Genomic DNA, 5,000 nt, shown 5'->3' with positions numbered 1-5,000 from the left:
TCCGAACCACTTCACAGACCCAGAAAAAATTTTGCACACGGCCTCTATGTCACTCCAGAAAGGTTTTTAACTCAAAATCAAACCCCTACCCCGTGACAGACATGCAAATGCAGACAAAACAAATTAAATTTTCGGTTTTACGTCACCTTTTCCTTCAGTGTTGTTGGGTTAATTCTCATTTTTCTCTTGACGCCCCACCTTTTATTCCACGCGCTGTCATACATATGGTTAACCTACAACAATAAATCCAAATCCCCTATAACATAAATTTATCAGAATTTACGTGAATTTTGATCCTAATTTATGATGATTATTAATATATGTTAAAGGTATACCCCACTGCTTGGTTGTATTGATATAAATTAAATATTTTTGGCTTCTTTACAAAACATATTTCATAGTGATAGAGCAATGAACCCAAACCAACGGCGCCAAAGATTTTCTCCCCAAGCACAGTTGTGTTCCTCATTCGCGCATGGGTAGTAACTGCTAGCTCAGCACAACGTGCATGATGTATGATGACAGTATTTCCTTTTTCTTTATTAGTTCAGTGCAAACTTTCTCATTAATTCGATTGTTTCTTTGTTTTTACCTTCGGAATTCCTTACAGTGACTGCTTTGTAGCGTCACGATTGTGTATATCATTATAAATTTGGTTTAAATGAGGTTTATGGACTGCTTTGGCAACAACACTTCACTTCACTGTTGCTGCACGAGAGACAGACCTCCCGTTTCCACACACACACAGAAACACAGACACCTGAGTGCAAATTGTAGAAATACAATATTTTTTATTTATTGTCTTTGTTCAGTGGGGATGCTTTTCATTCCATTCTGATAGAGGAACGTATCTTCTCCTAACCCTTCCCTCCCCCTTTCCCTCCAGATTCCCCTTCCTCATCCATTCTTTTCCCTCCTTCTTCCCTCCCCTGTTTCTCCCTCCTCCTCCTCCCCTCCCCCTTTCTCTTCCTCCTCCTCCCCTTCACCCTTCCCCCTCCAATGTGAGGTCATCAAGTACGCTATGAATTCGAAGAAGTTACAGATCTACAAAATACGCAATAGTACACAATAAAGTATTAACTAAAAACTTAAAATAAAAGCCACGTGGTGATGGACTGTTTTGTAAGTGCTTGTAATATATAGCGGTTATTTAGAGATGACTGAATTTAGTGTAAATACTTAGCTGTATTTTACTGTATCTTAAGAGTGAACGACGATAAAAAGCGGTTATCCAAAATACTTAACTAGAACAGAATGCTATATAAGAAGGGAAAAATGGTCTTTAAAAGGTGTCCATTTTTAGTTTCCTGACATGAAAACTATTGTGCCCTCTTTGCCTGTCCGTTCGCACTTTTTCCTGTTCGCACTTTTTCTGTCCGCCCCCAGATCTTAAATACTACTGAGGTTAGAGGGCTGCAAATTAGTATGATTGATCATCCAGACTCCAATCATCAAACATGCCAAATTGCAGCCCTCTAGCCTCAGTAGTTTTTTTTTTTTTTATTTAAGGTTAAAGTTAGTCATAATCGTGCATCTGGCAACGATATAGGCCAGGCCACCACCAGGCAGTGGTTGAAAGTTTCATGGGCCACGGCTCATACAGCTTTATACCGAGACCGCCGAAAGATAGATCGGTTTTCGGTGGCCTTGATTATCCGATGTGCAGAAAACTCAGTTGCGCCGAAGAAACTTCGGCGCACTTGTTACTTGTTCTTGATCACAATTAGCTGCGCAAAGCACACATTATATGGTTATACAGTACATCCCAGTGCATTTCAGGTAAAACCCATAATAAAAAAGGGTGGAGTGTGAACAGTCAAATAGCGGTTTATACCATTTTTTAATGTTCTCTTGAAGGAAAGTATTATGTCATTTTAAATTATGTATGTGTATGTATATTTGTATGTATGTATTTGCAGGTTCGCCACCCATGTGGCTAACTTGGAAATTTTATGCCACTCAAGTCTAGTGATTCCTCTGCAGATTATATATACATATATATATATATATACACGTCTGTATATATATATATATATATATATATATATATATATATATATATATACATACATATGTACATATTGTATATAATATTTTGCCATACGCAGTTTCTCTTATGGGGAGGGCGGGCAGTAAGGGAGTTGAGCTTTCTGATCCTCTTATATAACCACCAGATACGCACAAACACACATACAGTACACACACACACACGTACACACACACACACACATATATTATATATATATATGTATATATATACATATATTATATATATGTGTGTGTGTGAGAGAGAGAGAGAGAGAGAGAGAGAGAGAGAGAGAGAGAGAGAGAGAGAGAGAGAGAGAGATGCAATTTAATTTAACGTTCCTGAAGACTAATTGCCTCATTAATACTAACAAAAATCCATGGAGCCTATCTCTCTTTTTGCAGACCTAAAATAATAACATGGGAAGAGTTATGTATTTCACAGCGACTCTTGTGCAAAGGTATTGTTTTTTATTCCTACACAAATACAAAAAGTACTCACTGGTAACTGTTCATGCCTTCTCTTGGATGCTGCGAAAGATTTATTATTCTCCTGAGCCACGCCAAAGGATGCCATTATCAGAACATGCGAAAACTTTTTCAAACGTAACGAACTTCAACAGATGGTTATAAATTCAGAGCCATGTAGCCGGTTTTTATTTTCACTCTTTATTGCACTGCTTGAACATCTCAAGCTATAAATTTTTTCATTCCTCTCACGGGGGCATAGAACTTTCGGTATGACTCATTTCCAGTTTTCTGCTACGGATATCCGGGCATGAAACTTACTGAGCTTTCTCTGGTTGAAGTTATCGTGCATCAACACAACTCGGGCACAACAATCTCACCACCAACGCCATTGTATTTTTCCAGCATAAATCTTTCTATGACATAGTTATCCCATCTACGACATTACACTTCGATACATATGTTACCTATCCACAATTAAATCATTCGTTTGTAAAATGTTCACGCGGAGAAAATCGAGCGTTTATATGAAGGGAACGCCAAAAAATAAAAGACTAGTTTAGCGCGAACTGCTTTCTGTCCGGTCGCTTTGAGCGCTGGAGCCAGAGTGTGTAAATGTGTTGGTGTGTGTTTGTGTGTGCGTGAGTGCGTATGCGAACCAGGGAGGAGTCTGGGGATGTTTTCTCCTCGTGTCCTTTGAACTGGTTCCACTTGCAGCCTCATTCATGGCAATTTAATTACAGGGGCCCTCCCCTTTTTTTTTTTGGCGGGGAGCAGATATTGGTTTCTATTTAAGGCTTCGCTGTTCCTAGTACTATGTTTAGGCTATGGCTGGTTGTCATGTCTTCATATGCTGAATTTCGAGACATCGTCTTTGACGTTGATTTATATATATATATATATATATATATATATATATATATATATATATATATATATATATATATATATATATATATATATATATATATATATATATATATATATATATATATATATAATATATATATATATATATATATATATATATATATATATATATATATATATATATATATATATATATATATATATATATATATATATATATATATATATAAAATATATATATACATACATACATGTGTATATGTATGGCATGTCAACAGGGCCATTAAGAGCAACTCTCTCTCTCTCTCTCTCTCTCTCTCTCTCTCTCTCTCTCTCTCTCTCTCGCTTTTTTTAGTGTTCCTGTGCATTGACATACCATACATATATTATATATATATATATATATATATATATATATATATATATATATATATATATATATATTATATTAAACAAGTAACGTCCTCTGTTCTGTAAAAAGGACTGACTCATATTTATGAACAAACTTTTCGCAATAAGCGGTGGATGCTTCCCTGGTGTTAAGCCGTCAAGGGGAACGCTTAAGCGTCAAGCTTTTAAATATATGTTATTCAAGCTGACACAGTGACGTCGTGGGGTGACTGGTTGCCTGTTCAATTGACTTGCAGCTGCAGAGGCTGTAAATTCCGCTTGTCTGTTAAATTCCTCTTGTTGTATTGCTTTCTCTCGCTTTTTCTCACTCTGGTTGTATTGATGTCTCTGCACTGGTTGCACCCCTCCCCGTCTCTCTCTCAGCCCTCAGTATCTCGTGGTTCTACCAAAGTTGAACTGATGCCTCAAAATGTCTCTTCACTTTAATAATAATAATAATAATAATAATAATAATAATAATAATAATGTTAAGTAATGATGATTATAATAATGGTGAGTAAATTCCAGGTTATTTTTCTCTGGTTATATTGAAAGGTTTGAAGTCCTCCAAAGTTTGTGAATTAATTTAGGAAACAAAATCATTTGGGAGTTTTTTGTGTTCATGTCGGTGTTTATGGTATTATGAGTAGTTACTGCTGCTACTAACAATAGTAGTATTGCCAGTTTCAGTAATAGTAGTCAGCTCGTGAAACATAGATGATTATTCGACTTTTCCAAGACGATCCCACTATCATCATGGATGGAATTAAGAAACTACTTGTTTATGCATATTTGTATAATATGTATTATGTTACAACGGCATTCATATCTGCTATATTTTATAAGTATGCCGTCCCTTAGTTGCTTAATTTAACTAAACATAAAGTTAACGCTTTCTAAGTGTCCACTGGGTCATATGAATTTACCTAGTCTCTCTCTCTCTCTCTCTCTCTCTCTCTCTCTCTCTCTCTCTCTCTCTCTTCCATTAAAATTCGGTCACACCAAAATCCTAATGAGATGAATTAGCACCTCGTAGCAGCAGGTAAAAACTTTTTCACCATAAATTCGTGTTAAAGAAGAATTAAGATATTTTTGCTTTTAACTTTTATTGTTGGGTGGGGTAAGCTCGGACTCTCTCTCTCTCTCTCTCTCTCTCTCTCTCTCTCACACACACACACACACACACACACACACACACACACACACACACACACACACAACACACACACACACACAAGTACACAAGT

The 5,000-nt window shown here is 36.3% G+C and overlaps 1 protein-coding gene and 1 long non-coding RNA gene across 2 annotated transcripts in view; one reads left to right on the top strand and one right to left on the bottom strand.

The window, feature by feature from the left end:
- Positions 1-3,160, bottom strand: part of LOC136841764 (protein trapped in endoderm-1-like) — a 28,642-nt gene extending 25,482 nt beyond the window's left edge. Inside the window, exon 1 of the mRNA XM_067109034.1 lies at positions 2,528-3,160. The gene's annotated coding sequence lies outside the window, so the exon portion shown is untranslated. The remainder of the gene's footprint in view (positions 1-2,527) is intronic.
- LOC136841765 (uncharacterized) overlaps positions 1-5,000 on the top strand; it is a 255,318-nt gene that overhangs the window by 115,385 nt on the left and 134,933 nt on the right. The window lies entirely within an intron of this gene.

The sequence above is a fragment of the Macrobrachium rosenbergii genome, chromosome 9, assembly GCF_040412425.1.
Source record: "Macrobrachium rosenbergii isolate ZJJX-2024 chromosome 9, ASM4041242v1, whole genome shotgun sequence".
NCBI classification, from domain to species: domain Eukaryota; kingdom Metazoa; phylum Arthropoda; class Malacostraca; order Decapoda; family Palaemonidae; genus Macrobrachium; species Macrobrachium rosenbergii.
This window is presented reverse-complemented; position numbering and strand designations above follow the sequence as displayed.